The sequence below is a fragment of the Acomys russatus genome, chromosome 19, assembly GCF_903995435.1.
Source record: "Acomys russatus chromosome 19, mAcoRus1.1, whole genome shotgun sequence".
NCBI lineage: Eukaryota > Metazoa > Chordata > Mammalia > Rodentia > Muridae > Acomys > Acomys russatus.
In genome coordinates, this window is record NC_067155.1 from 35,674,646 (window position 1) to 35,701,458 (window position 26,813).

Genomic DNA, 26,813 nt, shown 5'->3' on the forward strand with positions numbered 1-26,813 from the left:
ATTCTGAGGACTCTGAGGAGGTATAAAAAAAGAGAGCCTATAGCGACAGGAGACTGGCAGAGGACTGCCTGCCACGTTTGCTGCTGACAACTGAGATTGGCATTGCCCCAGAGAGAGTCCAAACTACCCTACCAAGCCAGAAGAAGTAATGAGGCCTAGGTCCCCTATTTTTCTCCTTCTAACCTTCTTTCTCTCCTACCTAGGGTTGGATGGTTGGAAGGGAGGTAAAGGCGTTTTAGGAACCCTAAATAAAGTAAGATTGTGAAAAAAATCTAAGCCTACACCTTCTGGCGTCAAACCATTAAAACTGAAGAGCGAGGCGACATGATGATCACGCTGTGGTCGCTGTTGATATCCTTCCAGGAACTTTAAGAAGAGTTGGCCTTGGCCAAGTGAGTCAGAGCTGGAGAAGGGAAAAGTCTGGCGGCAGTGAATACTGAGAACCAGAGTCTCACACCAACTCTCCCAACCGTCGTCACCAGTGCAGATCTGAGTCTGGAAGGCAGGCCCTGATGACTGCAGGCTCTTTACAGAGACACATGGGTAGTTACAGGGAAGAATGCAGCTTACGAAGAAAGACATGTGCGGGAGCCAAGAGGTGTGCCCCGGCTCTGGACTGTGGCTTGTCTCAAAGAGCTCAAAGAAGGAAGAGAGGTTGAAATGAAGTATGCAGTGGCCTTTTATGGACCCATATTAAGCTCTTATAGCATGGGCTTTTCTGAGCATGCTCCCTTGGCCTAGTGTCATTCATGTAGAAGAAGGGCTACACGTCCTCTTTCCGTTGCTGTGGCCCTTTGTACGTTAATCCGCAGAGCCTCCTCCCTTTTTCTCTGCTCTCCTGCCTCAAGACCACCAGGGTACCCAACAGGGAAGCCTCAGGCAGGGTTCCGGTTCAGCAACCGCCTGCCTGTGGAATCCACACCCCTGCCTCTGTCCTCAAGCAAGCCCTGACTCTCTTCTCTATGGACAATAGAGCATGCTTGGAAGATGAATGTGCCATAAGTTTTGCTGCTCTTGCACATTTCTCCACCCAAGAACTTTCTGGATAATTTCAATAATGAGACCCTGGTTCATGTTATCTCATCTTTATTCTTGATATACTGTTCCCCCCCCCCCCCCTCTGCTTTGCTGGATTGTCGCTGTATGTGGGCCGTCCTTCCCCCAAGATGCTGAGACGTCCTTAGAGGTGGAAACAGAAGGATGAGAAGTTCAAGGTCATCCTCAGCTGCAGGCGTCAGTGGTGGGGTCCAGGGCCAACCTGAACTATGTGACACCCTGTCTCAAAAAGCAGCTGAGGAAAACAAAAAGATAAACGGAACCAATAGTAGCTCAAGGAATGAAGGTGCCATTGAATTCATCACACACACACACACACACACACACACACACACACACACACACACACACACCTTCCTTCTGCTGCTTTGAGTGGGAACCGGCCCCTGCACACACTTCCTTGCATAACAATGGCACTGAGGGCTTAGAAGACCAACAAGGTCTTTATGAATTGCTAACCATCCTCTGTCTCCTGGGAAATGGGCTTGTTCCCTCTGAATGATGGTCCAATTAACCAGGGGCTGGGGTTACAGCATCAGCTATGTTTCTTTTATTCAGTGAATGCTTATTGTCTGTCTACAGTGAATCAGATACAGCTAAGGGGGTCAGAGAAAAAGAAAAGAGTGAGCCCCTGTCCTCTGAGAACTTACAACTTAGGGGAGCACACATGTTAGAAATAATGAATTCTAACACAGGCCATTTGTCTGCTGTCTCAGCTCAATAAAGCTGAGTTACATATGAGAGTTTTAAAAGATCTATCATTTTATGGGCTAGGGAGATGCCTCAGTCAGTAAAAAGCTTGCCTTGCAAGCATGAGGACCTGAGTTCAGCTCTTGGGGCCTGTGGGGGAAAAGCCAGACATGGTACTTTAAACTTGTAATCACAGCAATGGGCAGATGGAGACAGGAAGATCCCTGGGGCTTCCTTACCAGATAGCCTAGGCTAGTTGATGAGCTCCAAGCCAGTGAGATACTCTGTCTCAAAACATGGTGGATGGTGTTAGACAACACCTGGACTTAATGTCTGGCATCCATGCACATAAACATACATGTACACACACACACATACACACACACACACACACATACACACACACACACAATACACACACATACACACACACACACATACACACACACACACACATACACACACACACACACACACACACACACACACACACACACACTCGACCAGCTATCACAGTTTTTAAGTGACTGCATGTAGGGATATTTTTAATTACAATATTTTTTATATTTACTTAATTTCTGTGTATGGGTATTTTTCATGCATGCATGTATGTCTATCACATTCATGGTTGGTGTCTGCAGAGATGAGAGAGGACACTGGCTCCCTTGGAACTGGAGTTGTGGTGGTTGTAAGCCACCAAGTGGGTACTGGGAACAAACCCAGGTCCTCTGCAAGAGCAACAGGTGCTCTTGGCTGATGAGCCGTCTTCACATTCCTGTAGCAATTTTTTTGAGACAGTCTGGAACTCACTATGCAGCCCAGGTTACCCTTACCAATCCTCTCGCCTCAGCTTGTCAAGTGTTGCCATTAAAGGTACTCAAAACTCACTTATTGCAGATCTTCCAAATTTTAAAGAAAAGGAGAAAGACAAAGAGCCAGTATGTAACCAGAGGTTTCAGGGGCAAAGCCTGGGCCCTAAAAATGCTAACAAGCTGGGCCATCAACTTGTCCTCAATAGACCAATTAAAGAGAAAAGTAATAGTGCTAAGTAAGGAGATATATTTAATGTGGCCACATTGGGAGTGGGGACCAATAGCATGGTAGAGCACCCTCCCCCTCCAAGCCCATCTCTGAGAACTTGGTATGAGGCGTAGGTTTAAATAGAGGGCAGGGCAAATGCACAGCTAAGCAGTCCTGGTCAAGGTACTGCCCTGGCCATCATTGATCCATCATTATCTTGGTGTCTAGTCTGGCAAAGTGACCTGACAAGTTGTCAGGTGAGTGGTATGTGTCGCCCTGGGAAATAAACCTTCTCTTTGGCTGGTACCCGGTTCCAGCCTATTTCGTCTCCCCAGATTCCCAGGGATGCATCATTTCAAGTGTCTAGAGCAGTGGTCCTCAACCTGTAGGCTATGTGACCCCCTTTGGAGTTAAAGGATCCTTTCACAAGGGTGGCCAAAGACCACCAGAAGACACAGATATTTACATTATAGCTCATAATGGTAGCAACATTACAGTTATACAATAGCAACAAAATTAATCTTATGTTTGGGGGGGGCACCACAACATAGGGAACTGTATTAAAGGGTCACAGTGTTAGGAAGGGTGAGAACCACTGGTCTAAAGCCTCTTCCATTTCTGCCAGGATGGATACACATAAGTGTGGGGCTAAGTATACAATTAAGATTAATGATGCTCCTGCTAAGAAGCCAGAAGGAAAGTCTTGTAAACTTAAACAAGAGATTGGAGTAGACAGAACTTGACTGTCCAGTGAGGTGCCAGGTGAACAGAGAGCAAACAAGTCAGCAAAAAACTAGGCGATGTTTCTCAGCCTGGGAGACTGGGCGATGAGGCAGGTGAGGAGACAGAATATTAAGCCAGAGGTCGCACAAGAGAAGAGAAACAGGGAGATAGATGGAGGAAATCTGGATGGAGAGAGATGATGCCAAGAGCAGCTGAGCATCAGGATACACTTAAAGTAGGCATGAACTAGGATCCCAGCAGTGGACACGCCACCTCATGAAATAAAAATGCGTTGCTTCATTCATTACTCACACTGATAGGCTAGCCTGAGACAGCCTCAGCTAGAGAATCCATTAGTTTTCTCATTTCTGCAGCAAAAATGTCCAAAAAAATGTAACTTAAGGGGGAAAGGGTTTGTTCTGGCCCACAGTCTGAGGGTGCACAGTCCATCATGGCGGGAAGGCATGGCGGCAGGAGTGCAAGGCAGCTGGTCACATCGCATCCACAGTCAGGAAGTGGAGAGAGGTGGCTGCTGTAGCTCGGCATTCCCCTTTTGATGTAGGTCAGGACCTCAGGCCATGGAATGGGTGTGTCTTTCTGTTTACATTAACCTAACCTAGGAACCTGCCTCACAGGTCTCCTAGGTGACTCTCAATCCTGTCAAGTCGACAACCAATATTAAAGATTGCAACTGGTGTTATCAAAGTGGATGCAGGAATCTTGGTACTAACGGGAAAACTTTGTTAAGGCCATCTAGCCATAGGTAGGCTAAAAGGCACATGGAACAGGAAGTAAAAGTAGCCTTGGAAGTTAATACGTTCTCAGTTTTCTAGAAAGTTGGGAGATGAGTGTTGAGTAGAATATGCATTCTTTTTCCTAGTACTAATGCACTGAAACTAACAGAGCTGACAACTTGCCTTCTCCTCCTCCTCCTTCTCCTCCTCCATCTTTCTCTTTCCTTCTTTCTCTCTCTCTCCTCCTCCTCCTAACCCCTCTGTCCTTCCCTCTTCTTTCTTCCTCTTCCCCAGTTCATTGTTCATCACTTCCCTCTTAATTATTTCATCATATCTCCAATAAAATTAAAAACATTCTTATATATTATATTATATATTACTAAAGATCTAAAAAACTATAGTTTAAGTTAATATAAAAATACCTCTCTCTCTCTCTCTCTCTCTCTCTCTCTCTCTCTCTGTGTGTGTGTGTGTGTGTGTGTGTGTGTGTGTGTGTGTAATAGAAAGTAAACCCATGGCCTCATATACACTAAGCAATATTTTCCCACTGGGCTATGTCGCCTATGTGTCATTTCATGTATATGTGTTCCTTACAAGGAAATTATTCTTCATGTTTTATTGATGATAGGTATGGCACTATCCCCACACCTTCACAAATTAACATTGATCTAAGGGTGTAACTCAATGGTTGGACACCTGCCTAGAACCCCCCCCCCCCCGGTGAAAGACTGGGGCCACCCTCAGTGATGGAATGCTTGCTGAGAATGGGCAAGGCCCTAGGTTTCATCCTTAGTACCACTAACACACGTATAAGCAGTAAGTGGATACAGTCCCCATTTGTCTCCTGAGTGATTTGTTGTGCATGTATTAGAACCCAGTCCAAGCGCGTCTGAATGCTTAGGGGTACTACGGGTTTAGATAGAAACGCTGTGCCCTGCTTTTAGCTTGTTTTTAAGAGACTAAGGCCATTTGTCCACAAATCCCTCTCTTTCGCGGCTTATTGCTTTCTCTTCGGGTCAGGCCAAACACCGTGACAAGGACATGGCACAGGGAGTGTGGCCTCTGTCCCTCACAGGGGTGCTCATGGGAACACTTGTCCTCTTGCCTCAATGTTGATTAGACCAAGTTTGGCCACTTGGTTAAGGTGTTGTAAAGGGCAGGATTCTATGAGGGCTGGGTGGTGTGGCTGGTGTCTAGGATGGGGGTGGAGTTTGAACCCTGGCCTGGGTGCTCACCACCTGTAAGGATCCTGTGAATGACTGATTTCACAGGGAAAACCACCTGAGTGTGGTCTGTGGTACGTGTGATATGTGATCACCCGATAAGCAGGTATTGTTGACTATGGTTTACTGAAAAGACTCTGGGAGGGACAGTGAGTAGCTCGGGTTTACACAGCAGGTTAGTGACAGAGTAGGTCTTCAAACACCAGCCACTTGACTTTAAATCTAGGTGTCATCAGAGGGTCAGACCTCCCCCTAGCTATACGGTAAGTTCAGGGTCTCAGAGGAAACACATATACACAGGGTTGAGATTACCTGGTTACCGGCTCCGTTTAGAAGGATAATTCAGGGAAACAGCCTTAAAAAGGCATGAAAATGTATTTACTTTTTTTGTTTGTTTGCTTTGTGTGTGTGTTTGGTTTTTTGTTTTGTTTTGTTTTGTTTTTGAGATAGGATTTCATGTAGGCCAAGCTGGTCTCTAACTTGCTATATAGCTGAGGCTGGTCTTGAACTCCCAATTGTCCTGCCTCTACCTCCCAAATGCTGGCATGGCAGGTGTATACCTCCATAACCTGCTATTCTTCTAATTTTACAGTAGGCCAAGCTACACTAGTACAGAGGCTGGGCCTTATTCTTTTTCTTTTTCTTTTTCTTTCTTTCTTTCTTTATTCATATTACATCTCAATTGTTAGCCCTTTCCCTGTTTCCTCCCATTCTTCCCTCCCTCCCACTTCTCCCCTCCCCTATGTCTGCGATTGAGGGAGACCTCCTTCCCCTATATATGCTCTTAGAATATCAAATCTATTCTTGGTAACTTGCTATACTTCCTCTGAGTGCCACCAGGTTTCCCCATCCAGGGGGCGTGGTCAGAAAAGGGGCACCAGAGTTCGTGTGAGAGTCAGATCTCACTCTCCACTCAACGGTGGAGAATATCCTGTTCCTCGGCTAGGTCTTGGTAGGGGTTCGAAGCTTACTGCTTATATTCTCCTTGGCTGGTGCCTTAGTTTGAGGAGGACCTGGGCCTTATTCTTATGAGATGGAAGTTTGACAAAACAGAGGGTTGGGGAGAGACAGAGATAGAGAGAGACAGAGAGACAGACAGACACATACACACAGAGAATGAGAGAGAGAGAGATACAGAGAGACAGAGACAGAGAGACAGAAGTAGAAGGAGGGAGGGAGGGAGAGATCAGCCAGGTGTGGTGGCATAGAGCTATCGTTCCAGTATTAGGAAGTCTGAGATGGAAAGATCACAAGGTCAAGGCCAGCCTGAGCTACATACTAAGACCCTGTCTTAAAAGTAAATACGATAAAATAAATTCAGAAATGAAAGTGAGCACTTAGTTAGAACAAAGAGGAAGGGAAACACCGCAAATTATAGCCTTTAATCCCAGCACTCCAGAGGCAGAGGCAGGCAGATTGCTGTGAGTTAGAGGGCAGCCTGGTCTACAAAGCAAGTCCAGGACAGCCAGGGCTACACAGAGAAACCCTGTCTTGAAAAACAAACAAGGCAAATACCTAGGGTTGGGGCGATGTCTCATTTGGTAAAGTGTTTATCATGCCAGCAGGAGGGCTTGAGTTCGGGTCCCCAACACCTACGTAAAAAGTTGGGCATGGCAGCATACATTTTTACACCAGTGCTGGGGTGTGTGTGGAGTTACGTGGGTTTCTGGGGCTCATTAACCAACCAGTCTAGCCAAGTCAGTGAGCTTCGGGTTTAATAAGAGAACCTTTCTCAAAAACTAAGATGGACAGGTGCTGGAGAGCTGGCCCAGCAGTCAAGAGTGCCTACTGCTATTGCAGAAGACCTGGGTTTGGTTCCCACATGGTGGCTCACAACCACCTGCAGAAGATTTGACACAGGCTTTGGAGCCCCACAGGTACCAAGCATACATGTGGCATACTTTTATACAAATCCTCAAAACACCTAAAAATAAATAAAAACATAAAACACAAAACCAAAGAAATCTTGGGGAAAAAATGAAGTAGACAGATCCCAAGCAACAACCCTGAAGTTGATGTTCAGCCTCCACACACACATGCATACTTAGTCTCCCCTCCAATCATATCACAAACACATATCATGCTTGCAGCATTCCAGCCGAGGGCTGAAAGCTGTGCTCATGAGGAGATCAGAAGAAGGTCATCTCTACAGAGAGGCCTCCAGGATCAGTTGGGACCACCTGGCCTACAAAGGTACCTCATCTCCCATTTACTATTGACTTATCTAGAGACTGACTGCTGCCTGCAAGTTGGGCTGAACACTCGCTCACTCACTCGTCTGTGTCCTCCTGGAAATGAAAATGGATCTGAGAGCCTCGTCTTATTTACAGCATATTCCCGGTGCCAGCATTGAATGTTGGCACCCAATAGGACTATTGATTGCCCCAACAGACTTCCATTTCAAAAAGCGGCTGTGAGCTGTCTTGTGGAGACACACAGTAGGATGGTATGTTTAGAGTTCGGATAACTCAAAGGAAAAAGCGAAACAAGACGTGTTATTCAGACAGAAATGGAGACTCCTGCGAAACACTGTCAGACACAATGGGGCTGCCAAGGCTTTTTCATGTAGCTTGCAAGAGACTCTCAAACCAGTCACGTGAGAAAAGACCTTTCAATGATATCAAAGTGGAAAATCTTCCAGGAACTCAGCAGGAAGCTCTGAGGGGCTAGATTGATCTGGACTCCGATGGCCGTCAATCAGACCCTGAGTCACAGGGACTAAAGCAAAACAGAAAGAATTGTCAGCTCACAGAACCGGAAAGGTGGAACAGAGCTGCCACCGAAGGATGACAATTGTCTGGCTTAATTTCTGTGCCTCTCTTTCTCCGTGTTCTTATGTTTTTGCTTTTTAAAAAAAAATGCATTAGATGTATAAGAGCATTTTGCCTGTGTATACGGATGCCTTCTACATGTGTGCAGTACCCTCAGAGGTCAGAAGAGGGAGCCAAATTCCCCGAACTAGAGTTACAGACTGCTGTGAGCCGCCCTGTGGTGGGCGCTGGAAACTAAACCCAGGTCCTCGGCAAGAGCAGGAGATGCTCTTAGCCACTGAGCCATCTCTCCAGCCCTAACAGGCCCTTATTTCTGAGCTAGGATCTCATGTCTCTCATGCTGGCCTCAAACCTACTGTGTGGCAGAGGATAGCTTTGAGCCTCCTCTTCCCAGGTACTAGGATGATAAGCATGAGACCCCGTACCTGGCTTATGTGGTACTGGGGTATGGAACCTGGGGCTGTGTGCACACCGGGCAAACATTTGACCATCTGAAATAGATCTCCAGTTGTCTCTCTGTCTTCTGGTTTTTATTCTTTGTGCTTACTGGAGGCATTCTTTGTTTGAAATGGTCTTGCTGTGTAGCCTGTGCTGGCTCTGAATTGATAATTCTCTCATCTCATCCTCCAAGGTGGAGGAAGGATGTGTCATCAAGTTTGGATTTAAATCTCATCGTGTGTGTGTGTGTGTGTGTGTGTGTGTGTGTGTGTGTGTGTGTGTGTGTGTGTGTGTGTGTGTATGACAGGGGTCAACCCCAGGTATCATTCCTCAAGAGTGCTGTTCACTTGGTTTTTCTGAGACATCTCTTTGGCCTGGAATTTGCTGACACAGCGAGGCTAGCTAATCAGAGAGCCCCAGGGATCCATCTGTCCCTAGCTGTGGGAGTGTAAGCATATGCCATCATACCTGACTTTTCCACCATTTTTTTTTACTTGCTTCAAACATAGCCTCTTTCTTAGTTAGGGTTTCTGTTGTTATGATAAAACATAATGACCAAAGCGGCTTAGAGAGGACAGAGTTTGTTTCATTTTGCTGCTTGTAGGTCCACCATCCAGGAATGGCAAAAGCCCGGGGCAGGAACCCGGAGGCAGAAACTGGAGCAGAAGCCATGGAGGGGTGTCACTTACTGGCCTGCTCTTCCTGGCTTGCTCAGCCTGCTTTATTTCAGCACCCAAGACCCCAGGACAGGGGTAGCACCACCCGTGTTGAGCTGGATCCTCCCACATCAACCATCAATCAAGAAAATGTACCCCAGGCTTGCCCACAGGCCAACCTTGTAAGACATACTCTCAACTGAAGTCTCCTCTAGCTTGTGTCAAGTTGTCATTAAAGTAGCTAGCACAATTTCTATAGTGGAGAAGAGCGAAAGGGGAGCATTTTAAAAAAAAAGGGGGGGGGGAGGGGCTGGAGAGATGGCTCAGGGGTTAAGAGTACTGACTGTTCTTCCAAAGGACCTGGGTTCAACTCCCAGCACCCACATGGAAGCTTACAACTGTCTATAACTCCAAGATCTGACACCCTCACACAGACATACATGCAGGCAAAACACCAAAGCAGATAAAATAAAAATAAATAAATAAGGCGAGGGGCGGTGGAGGGATCACTGGTAGAAGTAGCGAGTGCTTTCTCCGCAGGCTCCAGTTAGAAAACTTTTAGGAAATGGCTGCCGGACCCACCCTGGACCACTCTCTGGGTCCTGTGTAATCTAGTGGGTGACCCCCAATGCCTCCTGCTTATAGGGCATGGGAGGGGAGAGATACAAGCAGCGAAGGCAGTAAGTGCAGGAGCCAGGGCCTCAGGTCAGGTTCATCAGCCTCCAATACAGATCCTCCCTGTCCAAAGCTAAACTTTTCTGATCACAGCACGAGGTCAGCACCCCAACCGGAAGAGCACAGGCCAGCAGCCCAGTGGCCGTTCCATCTTTGGGAAGGATAGCATGACTCATAGATAGTCCCCGTAGGGGGGAAAAAAAAGCATGAAAAGAAAACGGTTAATGGATAGGCGAGACCTCAAGCCTCTATCTGCAGAGCTGCAACAGCTTCCATAGGAGGCAAGTACTAGATCAAAGTATGGCCCGCCCCAGGGTGTTGTGAGCCAGACGGGAAGGAAGGGGGCACAGCTAAATCATGAGGAGCAGATGGCATACACCTGAGAGGCCAGCGAGGCCTTGTAGATGAAGTGGGGGACTGTCGGTCGCCAGGAGTCTAGGACCTGTCCGTGCAAATGGCCACTGTGCAGGAGAGGGCGTCATTGTACAGCTGTGACCCTGGCTGTCAGAGTGCCTCAGTGGGGCCTGGGGAGACACAGTGCAGATGAGTCAGCTTCAGACCTCCATCTGGTTCAAGCTGGTAGCAGTCAAAATCAAGAAGCCTGACTGACTTAAAGCCAACCCGAGGGGCAGGGTAACAAATGGGGCGTGGGGACAAGAGCTGCCACACAGGTGCTGCGGGCGCGAGGAGACCGCACCTGAGGGCTGCGCTGGAGTCCTCTGGGTCTGAGAGGGTGAATGAGTCAGAGCCACCGACAAAAAGGAGGCAATGGCTCTCGCTTTCACAGGGGCAACGTGCACCAAGCAGGCAATAGATCTGGGAACGAGTGGGTTTTCTGAGTCACGCTGTGCTGGCTCTAATCCCAGCTCTGCCACCAGCTTAGCTGATGTGAACTTGGGCTGGCTGCAAAGCTTGTCTGAGCCTCAATTTCCTCCACTATAAAATGAAGGCAATCACACCTCCCTCTGAAGGTAGTTGTGAGGATTAAAACTGATAAGAAAAGTACCTGGCAGGGAGGGAAAAAAAAAAGCGGTGGCAGGTAATATCTATGGACAATGGGGACCAGTGGGTTTCCTGGTGGAATTCTGTGTAGCTTTAGTACGCCTGAGACCACAGTCTGTGCGGTCACTGTGCCTGGGCTTTGAGAGTGTTCAGAAATAAGGCTGAGGCACCCTCATCTGAATTCTCAAATAGTCTTGCTAATAACATTTTTTTTTCATAAGACTTTTTTAAAAACAGGATCTATTTCATCTTGGTTGGCCTGAAACTTTCTATGTAGACCAGGCTGGCCTCAAACTCATAGAGATCCACCTGCCTCTGCCTCCCAAGTGCTGGGACTAAAAGGCTTGTGCCACTACACCTGGCAGTGTAAGATAACTTTTCAAAATCATGTGTGCTTATGTGCATATATATGTATATATGTGTGTGTGTATGTTTATACATATATGTATGTATATGTGTCTGCAGATATGTACATGTGTGTGTGTGCATGTGGAAACTAGAGATCACTTCAGTGGCATACCTCAGCTGTCATCCACATTATTGCTTTGAGACAGGTCCTGTTGCTGGAACCTAAGGCTGTCCCAATTAGTCTTAGCAACAGTCTGTCATCAATTACTTTTCTATTGTTGTGATGATAAGATACCATGACCAAGGCAACTTATAAAAGAAAGAGTTTATTGGGGTGGGGATTACAGTTTCACAGTCTCAGTCTGTGACCGTCATAGTGGGGAACATGGCGGCAGGTAGGCACTGGGGCAGCAGTAGATGAGAGTTTACATGCATGTAGCATGTAGAAGATGGAGAGAGGGAGAGAGGGAGGGACAGAGATATCTGGAGATGGCATGGACTTTTGAAACCTCAAAGCCCACCCTCAGTGATATGACACATGTCCTCCAACAAGGCCACCCCTCCCAATCCTTCCCAAACCAACTTGAGATGATGAGAGCCATTCTCCTTCAATCCACCAGCTAGCCTAAGCTGATGAGCCCCAGAGAACCACCTGCTCTGCCTCCCTAGCACTGGATTCACAAGCCTGTGCCACTGTGTCCAGCATTTTTATGTGGTTTTCTGGGAACTGGATTCAAGCTTGCATGCATCCATGAAAAGATCTTAGGCATTTAACATTCTCTCCAGAGCGGGATTCTTTTTTTAAGAAAAGGTGTGGCCTTCTGGGAGTCTCTCTTCTTGCCTTCCAGCCAACCATCATTCCCAGCAGGAGTCACGTAACATAATGGGGATGGTCTTTCTTAATACAGGTTGGTTTTCCTCTAGGTTCCACTGTGAAGATTCTGAAGGGCCTGCATTGCTTATGCTGAGGCTGAGCACAGTTAACTCTGGTGACAGTGCATCTGGGTCTAAACTTAGCTCTTCCTTCACCAGCTCTGTATGGTTATCTCCGGCAAGCTATCTAGAAGTTCCATGCCTCAGTTTCCACACCTGACAAATGGGCCATAAGAACATTTGGCACCCTGCATGGCATCAAGGGATGACAGGCACATGTCTGTCATCCCTCCTTGGGAGTCTGAAATGGGAGGATTGTGAGTTTGAGGCTTGCCTGGATACACAGCAAGTTTCTGTCTGGAAAAGCAAATGGGAACGGAGGATGGGGGATGTGGTCCAGAGGTAAAACCCTTGCCTAGCAGGGCCCTGGATTCCATCCCAGGACCTCAGCCTCATAAGGACGCCCTGATGATTTAAAAATCACGTTTGGTCCATAAGGGTATTCTGAAGACTAAGTGAGTTTCTAACACAACCCACTAGGAAGGCTGCCTTTCAACGTGGACCGTTACTGGTAGCACCACTAGTATCATCTTCTTCACAACCACCTCCATCTTCAGCAGCATCATTACTATCATCTCATGACCATATGCAACATCATCGCCATGCCATCACCATGCTACCACCGTCACTATCACCATCATCACCTTCATCAATATCACCATTGCTAACATCATCATCATCACCACGGCTGTCATCACAACCATCATCATCAATACGATCACCGTCGTTATCATCACTGCCAATAATATCATCACCCTCTTCCTTATCATTATCAACACCATCATCAGCAACCATATAACCGCCGCCATCACCACACCTACAGAAAACTCTACCAATCTCTCTCACTGTCCAGGGCAGAGCCATGGACACAGACTTCCCTGACCCATCCTATGTAGACCCCAGTTTCTAAGTGTTAATTGTGTGCGTATTTAGGTGGGAGAAAGAATGGGTAGAGGTCAGGAAAACAGGACAAAGCCCCATGAGATGGGGGCAAAGGCTTCCAGGGAGGGACAGTGGAGAAGGCACTAGAATATCCCCATGACATGAGAGTGGAGGGGGTGGGAATACTAGGGACAGTAGGTTATAGCAGAGACAGGGAAGTGCTTGGAGATCTACAAAGAAGAGTGGAGTAGGAGGGTCTCTATTGCTGTGAAGAGACACCATGACCAAGGCAACTCTTATAAAAGAAAACATTGAACTGGGGCTAGCTAGCAGTTTCAGAGGTTTAGTTCCTTATCATCATGGCAGCCAAGTACAGGCAGGCATGGTGCTGGTGAAGGAGCTGAGAGTTCTACATCGTGATCCGCGGGCAGCAGCAGGAGACTGGCTGTTTGTTTCACACTGGGCGTAGCTTGAGCATTTCACAACCTAAAAACCCTGGCTCTACACTGACACACTTCCTCTAATAAGACCACACCTAACAGTGTCACTTCTTATGGCCAAGCATTCCAACACATGAATCTACGGGGGCCATGGTTATTCAAACTACCACAGAGGGAGTAGAGTAAACCAAAACTAAATATGCACGAATGAAAACAGCATATGGAAACATGTTGTTGCAAAAGCTAATTTAAAAGCACTCCCATGATCTACATAGGAAACTGGGCACCAGGCACCGGGAACCTGGGTTGTGAATAGGCAGAAAAGAAACTGTGAAGAGTTGTACGGAAGCCAGATTCTTCCAGCACCTTTAATGGAGGCCATTTCTGCAGCGACACCTGCTTTCCCTACCCCACCCCCCACCCCCACTCTCCTTGTTGCTGTTCTTAATCCGCTGCCTATCAGTCAAGCGCCCGCCCTGCTCCTCGGTTACTGTTGTGTCACCTTGACAAAATATCTGGCAGAACTTAAAAGAAGAAAGGGTTGGTCTAGGCTCAGGGGTTCAGAGGGTTCAGCCTGTCTTGAAGGGACCGAGAGGCGGAGGAGGACAGCTCACGTCATGGCAGTCAAGAAGCAGCCCGAGGACTCGCTCCAATGACGTACTTCTTCCAGATATCAGAACTACCCAGAATAATACCAGCTGGGCACCGAGCAGCCAACATATGAGCTTGGGGGAGATACTTCACGTTCAAACCATAATGTCTTTCTTCCAAATATATTGACCTGGCTGGGTGTTTGGGGGGGAGGGGTGTAACAGCGCTCGCAAGCAGGGAACAAATGCACAAAGCACAGTGACAGCTCCTTTTCTCTAGGGAGGAATAAGAAACATGGCTCATGATGATCAGCACTGAGTAATTCAATAGTCCTTTAAGGAGCTGGGGGAGTCGCTGTTGGGAGGAGCTGGGAAAAGACCGAGCTTACAGATGAACAGGCAGGATACAGGAAGTCACCGGGGGAAACAGGAAGATAGGCTGTGCACGAAGTTGGGGGGGGGGGGAAGATGAGACCAAACATGAGCAAGCTCAAGACACACTTCACGAGTGGCCACGGGGACTGTACCCCAAAAGCATGTCACCTCAGCAAAGTCTCAGGGGTCAACACGCAGCAAGGAAGAATGTTGAAAGCAAAACGGGCTCAGCTGGTAAAGTCCTTGCCTTGCAAGCACGAGGACCTGAGTTCTACCCACAGAATCTAGGTGAGGAAAAAAATAAATAAATAACTGGGCATGGTGACACACATGTGAGTTAGAGGTAGAACACGTGGGGCTTTGGGGCTCACCAGCCAGCCTAGTTTACTTGGTGAGTTCCAGGATTCTGTCTCAATAAAAATTTAGATGGCCCCTGAGGATTGACACCGAAGGTTTTCATATAGCCTCTGCTCATACCTACACACACATGCGTGTGCACACACACACACATGTGGACAGACACACACATAAAATTAGAATGTGCTTATCCCTTACACATTTGATTCCACCTTACCACATTTCCCCATTTCAATTTGCTCTATTCAAGACATGTTCTTGAATTGGCCCATGACGCTCATGCAGTATACCGAGTCTGGGCCCTGATGAGTCGGGGGAGGGGCGTGGAGGGGCGAGCCTCTATTGTCTGAGTGGACCATCTGGCTTGTTGCAGGGCTAATGGCCCCATTACCTTCCAGAGGATGACCTACAGAGAGAATAAAAAAAGCCACAATGGCATGATCAACTCCCAAGATGCTACATCAGTTCAGGCGGTCAATAACGACGTTTCCTTCGCTGAATGCTTCTCCCCCTTGAGTGGTCCTCCACGTCCTGTGCCTATACTTGTGAGCAGCCACAAATGCTGGGGACAGGCTGGCTCCGTCGGGTGGCTTCCTGCACCTTGTGGCCCACTCTGCATCACCTGCATCGTCTCCTCATTGCTGTTGCTGTTGCTGTTCTGATCTCTGTTGAGAACTCTCGCTGGGAGCGAGTTCTGAAAAGGCCTCTGCGAGCAGCTGGCTCTCTCAGATGAGCTCATCTGCCTTAGCCTCTCCTCCGCTCTCTTCCGTGAGGCTGAGTTTAAGAGCAAAGCTGAGTTGGCTCTTAAACAGCAGTATGTGTCATCCAAATAAATACATTTCACTGGGGAAAACACGCTAAATATGATATTCCCGTGAGTCACAGAACAGCTGCGCTGGCTCTGAGGCATAAGTAATAAGGATCGAAGAACGGAGCGATATCACATTTCAAAATGGGACGTACCCCAAAAGCAGGACATGGCTACCTTCTGGGCTCTTGTTTGGTCCTTCTGAGCTACTACAGAAAGCACGCTGACTCAAAACACAGAAAACAAAACCAAAGCAAACAAACAAGCAAAAAACATCTATTCTAGCCAAGGTCCACGGAGCTCAGTACAGATTTCTACTTAATGGAGAGAGAGAAAGGTTGGTCAGAGAGAATTCTGCGAAGTTGCGCGACCAGATCTTCCTTTTACCTGCATTCCTATTATGATTGTGTGTGTCCGTGTGTGGTTACAAGTGTGCATGCGTGTACAGGTATGTGTGTGTACAGCCAGAAGCCAAAGGCCAACAGCCGCTGTCATTCTTTAGGCATCATCTATCTTATCTGTACCTATGTTTGTATGATGTGCATGTACACATGCTTGGTGTATGTGAGTGCCTGTGAACATGTATGTATGTGCACATGGGAATGTAGAGGCCCCAAACATCTTCCTCAGTAGTTCTTCACTTGGTTTCCTGAGGCAGGGTCTCTCCATTGAACCAAGAGCCTGTCACTTGGCCTAGTCCAGGGAGCCTCTAATCCCAGAGGACCCCACCCACCCACCCTGCCCCACGCCTGTCTCTAGCTCTCAAGTGCTGGAATTACAGGTGATAACATGCTTGCTTGGATTTCATATGAATTCTGGGGACCTGAATTCGAGCCCTCACATTTCCACAGCAGGCACTTCGTCCCGTTGAGCCACCTGCTCCTGTCACCTGCCACTGGAGCTCACAGATAGCTCTCACAGGCCTGGAACTCACCAACTAGGCTAGGCTGGCTGTCCAGAAATCTCCAGGGATATGTCTGTCTTCAACCCCCAGGACTGAGACTCTACAAAACGTACTGCTACCCTGGGCCTTTTTTTTTTTTTTTTTTTTAAATAACCATGGGTTCTAGGGATGGGATGCGTATAGCATGTCTGCCCAACTTTTATGTGGGTTCTGGGATTGGAGCTCACAGGGCAATCACTTCACCAGCCAGGGCCATCCATCTCCCCAATTCCCTCTTGTGATTTTTAAAAGATGACATCAAACCCGACATGCTCTCTACCCGTTCTCTGGCACCTTGCCGAACCCTGTGGATGCCGGGCTCACAAACAGTTAAGTCACTATTTGCAAAGGTGCTTCAGAAAAAAAAGAAGAGATTTAGGAAAAAGACAAGACCTGGGGAGGGGGGCTAAAAGAAAGCCCGGGATGTGAAAGCACTTGATTTTCAATCATGAGGGTTAGATCTCACAGAGACCAAGTTGTAAACAAACCAAACAGACCAGAGCACTGTGGGGCGGCTCTGCGGCACAGAGGCAAAGGTGAGGGGACAGTCTTGACCATCGTGGAGAACAAAAGAGACATTCAGCACTGTCCTTTGGCCTCCCCAAGAGCACACACAGATGAATACATCTGAATAGTGCGCGCGCGCACGCGCGCACACACACACACACACACACACACACACACACACACACACACACACACTTTTCTAAAATAAAAAAGCCACGCCTCATATTTTGCCCTAGTGCATGTCAGAAGACAATGGTTCTGCTGTGATTATGCTCAAGGAATTCAAAATTTAGGCAGCAGTAAGGCTTTAAAAATTAAAGTCCCAGCCAGGCGCAGTGGCGCACACCTTTAATCCTGGCACTCAGGGAGGCAGAGGCAGGTGGATCTCTGTGAGTTCGAGGCAAGCCTGGTCTACAAAGTGAGTCCAAGATAGCCAAGGCTACACGAGAGACCCCATCATGAAAATAAACAAACAAACTACAAACAAACCCCATTTCATTTTTTTTCCCCAAATGGCAATTCAGTTGTTCATGTGGCATCACACTTGTAGAGTACAAGCAGCCTAATTAATGAGCACCCACTCATGGCGCTGTGGAGGAAGGCTCACCACTACCATATTTGTTTCTACAGAGATTCAGAGGCAACAATTTAGGAAAGCAACCTTAAGCCCCACTGCCAGTCTGTCTATTTTCTTGAAACACCTTTTTAAACTTAAAATATAAGTACTCCATTTCCCCCTTTCTGTTCCCTCCCTCTAACCTGTCCCATAACATCTCCTCACTCCCTCTCAAACCCATGGTCTCTTGCTCTTTGTCATTGACTGTGTGTGTGCATGCACATGCGTGTGTACACATGTGTGTGTGCATAATATACAAATGTAAGTTGCTGAATCTCTTTAGTATTACATATATACATGTGTGTAAACATATGTAACACATATACACATGTGTATGTATATACATATATATGTATATGTGTGTGTAGTGTGTGTGTGTGTGTGTGTGTGTGTGTGTGTGTGTGTGTGTGTGTGTGTGTACTTTTAAAAGCCACCTCCAGAAAAGAACTAATGGGCAGAAAGTAGGATGTTTAGAGTTTAGCAAGGTTGGGGGTGGATTAGCCCAACAGAGATGTTCCTTTTAAGTTTTAATCTTTTTAGACCTTGACAAACAGCCTACCAGAGGGTGTCTCTCTTTCAAGGGTTCTTCCCAGCAAGGTGACCTGAGGACATCTCCCAAGAAATGAAAAAAAAAGGACTCACATCCCAGATACTAAGATGTCCCATGTGGACCTCCATCCCAGTTGTATCTACTCTGTGCCTGTGACTTAGGGTTTCTATTGCTGTGATGAAACACCATGACCAAAAGCAATTTGGGGAGGGAAGGGCTTATTTCACTCATAGTTCCATATAACAGGTCACCATCAAAAGCAGTGAGGGCAAGAGCAAGCAGGGCAGGAATCTGGATGCAGAGGGCACAGAGGAGTGCTGCTCACCGGCTTGCTCCACGTGGGTTGCTCAGTCTGCTTTCTTACAGCACCCAGGACCACCAGCTCACAATGGTCTGGGCTCTCTCACATCAATCACTAATTAAGAAAGTGCCCCACAGGCTTGCCTACAACCTGATCTTATAGAGGCATTTTTCTCAATTGAGGTTCCCTCGTCTCTGATGACTTGAGCTTGTGTCAAGTGGACATAAAATTAGCTGGGACAGGACAGAGAGAGAGAGAGAGAGAGAGAGAGAGAGAGAGAGAGAGAGAGAGAGAGAGAGAGAGAGAGAGTGTTGTGTGTGTGTGCGCGCGCACCTGAGTGTATCTGAATATATGTATATATACATATATATACCAATCTGAACATATATATCAAATGGAAGAAGCCTGAGGAAGTCAGAAGAGGGCATTGGATCCCTGGGACTGGAGTTAGGGATCATTTATGAGCCACTATGTGGATGCTGGGAATCAAATCCGAGTCCTCTGCAAGACCAGCCTGTGCTCTTACCCTTGAAGCCATCTCTCCAGCCTGGTCTCATTTTAATAGTTTTTTGTTGTCATGGAAAATCTCATGTGGCCCAAGATGGACTCAAACTCTTGAAGTAGCTGAGGCTGACCTTGAACTCCTGATGGTCCCACGTCCATCTCTTGAGCATGGGGATTACAGATGTTCATCACCATTCCCGGTTTATGCCCTATTGGGACTGGATCCCAGGCCTTCTGGGTGCTGGCACAAGCACTCTACCACCTGAGCTGCACTCAGCCCTGCGAGCTCTTCTAATAAAAACTCTAGACCCAAATCCTTGCATCCTTTGATAGCATCTTTCAAAAGCAAAATTGCCTGCCTAATTATCCAGGCAGCACACTTTGCCTATGCAGGGGGAAAAAAATGACACAAAACTGAGTTCATATACTTAATATTACATTTTCGAAGCATGCACCATAGAATATCTGTGTTAGTGTAATTAATTTAATTGAGTCATGCCTACCAAGAAATTATTTAATTATATTGCCAGTTGAATAGGTGATCTAATTATAATAACCTAACACCTTTTTTCCCCCAAAAAGAAAATCGTATTTATTGCCAGTTGATAGGGGAGAAATTGAGAGAGAGCGATGGAGACCATTACGGAGAAGGCTTGAACAACCACAATTTACTGCGAAGAGATAAAAACCAAACACCTCAGCCGTATTATCGCCATAATTGTCTGCAGTTTACTCATCTTGTAAAACAAACGAATCATGAAATGTGAGAGTACGTTTCAAAACACACATAGAAGGTGTTACATTGATTACACGGAGGCGGCTTGACTTAATTGTAAATTGTTTTCCTTCCAGTGGGAAGCGGGAAGGTATTAATTAGGAGTGATTTCGACAAGATTGGATGTCCAGGGATTTTTTTGGCTGAGCAAAAACTCCACAGAGAAGACTGGGGGATTGGAGAGAGTTTAGAGAACTGTAGTGTGTGCATGTGTGTGTGTATGCGCGTGTGTGCGCGTGCGTGTGCGTGTGCGCGTATTTTCTCTCCTGTGCCTAGTGACATTTGGTGGTATGCTAATCCCTTGAGCTAGCACACATTCACGGATCTGAGATTTAATAAATATACAAATGGCTCAAGTTAGAGCAGGAAATCTGCCCCCAACTCCTAGTGGCACAATGCTGGGGCAACATTGTGTGGCCTCAGGGAGTTGCAGAGGCGGCCACAGCACCAGCTGTCTTTTAAAAACTTAAAAGACTGGCCTCGAATGAAAACCCTCCTGTACTCCCTTCCTGCCTTCCCAGGCACTTTCGTTCTGAGCCTTTCCCACCAATAAGCCCTTATTCTCAGCAGCCAAAATAATTTATTGTTTTCCACTGTTCTCCTTGGCTGAGTCCTCAAGTGCAGGAGCTCCCCCTTTCCTGGATGGACACTCCATAATTCAGCTAGCATCTCACCAGCACCCTGCTGCTCCTCCTCCCTTCCCCCTCCTCCCTCCCACCCTCCTTCCCTCCCTTTTCTCTTCCCCCCCTTCTGAAGTCAAAGAGGGGAATTGCTAGATAGCTAAATGCTACCCTTGAGAGCGGCTCCGGTCAAACAGAATAGGAAATGAACTCTCCCACGTTTGCTTCTTGGCGGTCAGGATCGCAAATCTGTGTTCTGCACCCACGGATAGGACTATTAATTGTGTTCTCCCCCTGGAGCACCTCCTCGGCTTCCTTATTCCTTGGATAATTAGCATCTTTCCCTTTATGGTGCAAAACCCCAAACCACCTTGGCAGAATGGGGGCAGTGGAGTCTAAAGTGTGGGCAAATGTTCAAGATCAGAGGGTCAAGTTCAGATGGTTGGCCATCTTTCTGTCTTCCCAGGAAAACCACAGAGGATATGCAGGACTGATTAACCTCCCAGCGACAGGGAAAGCTCCTACCACTGCACATGAAATGACCGGCGCTGGATTTCAAATGGAACTCTGCTGAGCTCCAGTGTAGCCCGGGCAAAGATGCTTTACACCAAACTGCTATTCTTTATAGCTGGGATCAGGCTGCTCTCAGTTTGTTAATATCAGCAAGACTTGTGAATTGTGAGCAGCCAGTGGCTGGATAGGGACCGTGGTCCAACTTGCAGCTCCCGCACAGGTGGAAACAAACAGATGGCGTATGGTCTGTCACCACCGAACACACAGGAAATATCACACATCAGAAAACTGAATTCTACATCCGTCTGGCCTACCTGAGAGACCCTATCAGAATGTGTTGGAGCTTCCACCTTTTACAATGACATAAATCCTTCCAGTGACCATAGCGTGGATGGTTCCTTGGGGCTTGACTGGACCACTGGCATCTTCAAACAGAACAACTGTGCTGACAACCCACACAACACACTAGTGTTGGTTTTCATTTGTTCCGCTTTTCTTCTTTCCTTTTTCTCCTTCCTTACTTCATTTGTTCCTTCCTTCTTTTCTTGTGGGAGGGTGTGTGGGTGTATGGGTTATGCTCATGTGTGCATGTGTGTTCGCCTGTGCACGAGGGCATGAAAACTGGAAGTCAACATCAGGCATCTTCCTCCAATGCGTCCCACCTTATTTTTTTTAAATAGGGTCCCTCACTAAACCTGGAGTTTCAGCTATACTGGCTGTTCAGAGAGCCCCAGGATCTGCCTATGTCTGCCTCTCCATCTTTGGGGTTACAGAGGTATACTGCCACAGCTGAACCCAGATCCTCATGGATTTTACTTACAGAGGCATGTGTTCTATACCCCCTCCTCCCCACCCTCCCTCCTTCCCTCACTCCTTCTGGAGTTCACAGTGGTCTAGGTCGCAACTCCACCTTCTAAGTGCTGCTATTACCAGGGGGGGGGGGGTTGCACCACATCCGTAATTTTTTTTAGTGTTGCCTTTCAAGTCCCCAAAGCATTTTTGCAGACTGAACCATCTCTCCAACCCAGATTGGAGCTATTCCTGTTCCCTCAAAGAGCTGGGAGGGATTAAAGGGGAGGGGACACAATACAAACTCCTCATGCCCAGCCCCCTGCCCCCTGTGAGTCCAACCGCTGCTAAGAGGGAAACCAATGGTTAGAGATGGGGCTTCCTGTTTGGTGTTTCTGCAGTAGCTTGCACAGGGGACTGCCTGGTGGAGTAGCTGCCTGTGGACTTGGGAGTACACTAAGGCAGGCTTGGGAAGAACCCTTTGTTTGGTCTGTCCTTGTCCTATCTATCTGGGGTAAAATGACATTTCTTTACGCCTCCCCTGGGAAGAGTCACATGACGACCGCTGTATGTTGTTCTTGTTACTATGACAACATACCCGACAGGAGCAACTTAAGAAGGGAACTCGTTTATTTGGACTCATGGCTTGAGGGGATAACCGTCCATCAGGGCAGAGCGTGTACAGCAGCAGCCATCACCACAATGCTGGGACTCCTCACCTCATAATATGGGAGAAACAGGACCACATCCTGCCCTACAGCAACCTACTCCCTCAAGAGAAGCTCTGCCCTCTAAAGTTTCCACAAACCGCTCAAAACAGCACAGCCAGCTGTAGACCAAGACCTCCTATACATACGCCTGTGCGTCGGGGTGGTGCGCGGTGGGGCAGGGCAACATCAAACATCCAGTGTGGTGGTGGCACATGCTTTTATTCCCAGCATTCTGGAAGCAGAGAAAGGCAGACGGATCTCTGTGAATCTGAAGCCAGCACGGTCTACACAGCAAGTTCCAGGCCAGGCGAGGCTACATATTGAGACATTGTCTCAAAACAACAAAATACCCCCCCCCCCAACACCAAAACCGTAACTATGTAATAGTAATTTTACTTTGAAAGCAGTAGGAAGGCTTAGGCAACAGGCACTGGTTTTCTCACAGTTTTGAAGGCTGAGAATCCAAGATCAAGGAGGCAGCAGGTCTGGTTTCTTCTTGAGCTGTGGCCGGAGCTTGCAGCGGTCCCTCTCCAGCTGGGTCCTTGAATGACCTTTATGTCTGTCTCTCTGTGCATCTGCATTTTTTAAAAAAAGAAAGAATAAAGGACTAGATGGTACCAGACACTGGCAAGGTGCGCAGGGAATATGTGGGTGCACACGTGCGTGCCTGTGCACACACTTGTGTGTGGGTGTCTGTGCGGATGCCAGAGGTTGATGTCACGCATCGCCCTTGCTCATTCTCTACCCTGCATGACTAGGGAAGGACTTGCACTTGAACCTGGAGCTTGTTGATTTGTGTGATGGACCTAACCAGCATGCCTCCCCACCAGGGATCCCTCGTCTCTGCCTCCTGGGTGATGAGATTACAAATAGGCGGTCAGGGACTCTTTCATAGGTGTTAGGAATCTGAACTCTGCTCCTCGTACTTTGCACAGCAAGAGTTTTATCTGCTGAGCTTGCCAGGGACTTCTTTTTTAGACCTTTATATTATTTTAAATTATATGTGTGTCCATCTGTGCTGGAGTCAGTGCACATGAGAGGGGGTGCCTTTGGAGGCCAAAACACTTGGATCTCCTTGAAGCTAGAATTATAGGCTGTTGTGAGCTGCCCAACCTGGGTGCTGGGAACTGAATTGAGGTCCTTTGCAAGAGCAGTAAGCAATTTGCCATCTCCCCCGACTCAGCACAGAGGATCCCTCATGCAATGAGACTACCTTGTATGATGCAATCACAGAGACCACCCTGCATGTTACACACCATCCAAACCCACAGAACAGAATGTACAGTAAGGGTGAACCCTAGCCTGTGAGGTGGGCTGTGTGGGACAATGCTGACCGTGACGTGTGTATTGCAGGCTTAGCAGTGGAAACACATGTGTGACTCTGGTGGGATAGCTTGACATGTAGAAGCTGTACTCAGGGGCAGGGGACAGATACAAACGTTCTGTGTCCTTTGCTCGATTTTCCTGTGAACCTACAATTTCTCTTTAAAAAGGAGTCTTGCAGCTGGGAATGTAGCTAGTCGGTAGAGTAGTTATCTAGCATGCACAAAGCTCTGGGTTTGAACTCCAGAAAGTGTATAAAACTAAGCCTGTCAACCTACACCTGTAATTCTGATGCTGGGAAGGTCAAAACAGGGGGCTGTAGAAGTTATGAAGTCAGTCTTGTCTACATAGTAAGTTCAAGGCCAGCTTCAGCTATATGAGACCCTGGCTTTAAAAAAAAAAAAAACTATTGAAAAATATCTCAGCACAAAATCCTTTTTTTTTTTTTTTTTTTTCCCTTGTTTGCTTTTGTTTTTGCGTGTTTGACTGTCTCAGTTGATAGGCCAGACTGGCTTGAAACTCATTCTGTCATCCAGTTTAGTCTCAAACTTATAGGAATCCTCCTGCCTCTGTTTCCCCTGATGCTTAGATTACAGGTATGGGCCACTGTGTTCAGGTCTGAACATTCTTTATAAAATGGGGTCAATTCAGGGCATTGTAAAATAATTATCAGCATCATAAAATTGGAGCGCGCAATATTTATCTGTTTAATGGAGGGCGGTGGGAGCTCAGCGACCGAATGAAGGATGACAACGAAAAGCTCCAAAAGAGGCAAATCTTGGACATGTGTCTAAAAATAACACCTGTTCTCTCGGCTCAGTTTTAATTATTTTAACACCCCTGGTGAGCTGTCTGCGAGCTGAGATTGGGAATCTACCTCCAAGCCTCCCCAGAAGCCCCTGACACTTGGTTTGTTGCTTTATTTAAAGCAAGCATGAGGCAGAGAAGGGAGTGGGAAAACTCAGGCCTGGGAGGGAATTCAGCAGCATTGTTCAGTTCAACTACAGCTGTCAACAGGATACCCACTCCCTAGACAGCCTTGGTCACAGAAAACAGAGCTTACCTTGGGGTCTCCTGCCTGATTTCTATGCAGGCGGTGGGGACCAGGGGTGAAGTTTCGCTCAAGGCTTTACTCTTCAGATGGAATCGACACTGAAGACCGCTTTTCTGGCAGGAGTGGTGGCCGGCACCTGTAAACTTAGCAGGAGGCTGAGGCAAGGTGTTGGCTGAGGCAAGTGTGAGCCCAGCTTGAGTTACACAATGAGTTCAGGCCAGCCCAGCCTACAGAATGGGACCTTGTCTCTAAGAACCAAGCCACCAAATCGCCTTTCTCTAGATGATTCTCACAGGCATCATGTCAAGGAAAGAAAGCTAGGCATGCATCGCGGAGAAAATGCGACAGAATTCCACGTGATACTTTCCTGGGGTGCTCAAAACACTGAACACAGTCAGGGATGATGGCTGGCTGCCACAACCTGGAATCTTCTGGGTTTCATACTGTGTTCTGGATGTATTTCGTTTGCAAATACTCATCAAGTCAGCTGGGCACGTACCCCAGGTGGACTAACACACTTGAGGCCCTGAGCTGAGTCACCTGCACCACATATTATCATCTGTGGTGGCACAAGCCTGTAGGCCCAGCAATGTAGGTGGAGACCAGAAAATCAAGAGTTCAAGGTCATCCTCATCTACATTGCAAGTTTGAGGCCATCCTAGAATACATGAGGCGTTGTCTCAAAAAAAAAAAAAAATCAAGTTGTAATATTCATTGGGAAATTTACTACAAATGAGTTATACTTTGTTTATAAGCCAGAGAGGCACTAAGTAGCTAGCCTAAGAATTTATGATCCTCCTGCACTGGCCTTCTCCTCCTCCTCCTCCTCCTCCTCCTCTTCCTCTTCCTCCTCCTCCTTCTGTAGGCTCAATTTTCTTAACCAATATAGTTTATTAACAACTTAGTGACCGAGCATACATCCCTTATAACCTGACTAACCAAAAGCAATAGGAAATGAGGATTAATAGACACAATAACAAAACCTTAAGGATATCAGTTCTAAGGAACGATTCTCCAGGCATGAGCCACAGGATTTCTTCTGCTGGAACCTGGGGTAACCATAACCCAGAACCTCAGCAGGAGCAGGAGCCCCGAAGCCTTTCCTCGAGCGGTTCTCTCTAGGAGCATCTTGAAGTGCAGTGATGAACAGCCAAATCTATCCCAAGTCTCCAAAAAGCCCCTGCCTCCAGTTCTGGGCTCATTTATATATCTCCTCCCAGAGTCGTCTGTTCACGGGATCTTTTCAGCTGGCAACAATTAAGCTCCTGCACGAGGTGGTTGCTCTTCTAGTGAATTATCCTCACCTGTTCTCTCACGAGACGGTTCCGATCCCACACTTGGAATCCTAAAAAACAGGTTTATCTCTCCTTCATCCTTCTTTTTTGGTTTTTCAAGACGGGGTTTCTCTGTGTAGCCTTGGCTGTCCTGGACTCACTTTGTAGACCAAGCTGGCTTTGAACTCACAGAGATCCGCCTGCCTCTGCCTCCTAAGTGCTGGGATTAAAGGCGTGCACCACAACGCCCAGCCACACATGGTTACTTACACATGTGTGAGTTTGTGTATGTGGGTACACGTGTGCCTGGAAAGCCAGAGGTCAATGTCAAGTGCCTTCCTCAGTTGCTTTCTACCTTATTTATTTTATTTACTTTGTTACGTGTATGTGTTTGTTTGTATTGTATGTGCATGCAAGTGTGCACACATGCGCACACACACACGCTTGGAGGCCAGAGCAGAATTCTGTATCGCTTCGTGCCTTATTACCTAAGAAAGCGTCTGTCTCACAACCTACAGTGAGTCTGTTGGTTAGCAAGCCCTGGCAACCGACCCCCCCTCCCGCCCCACCCCATCCCACCCCCCGCCACGCAGTGTTGGGGTTTTCAGATCAC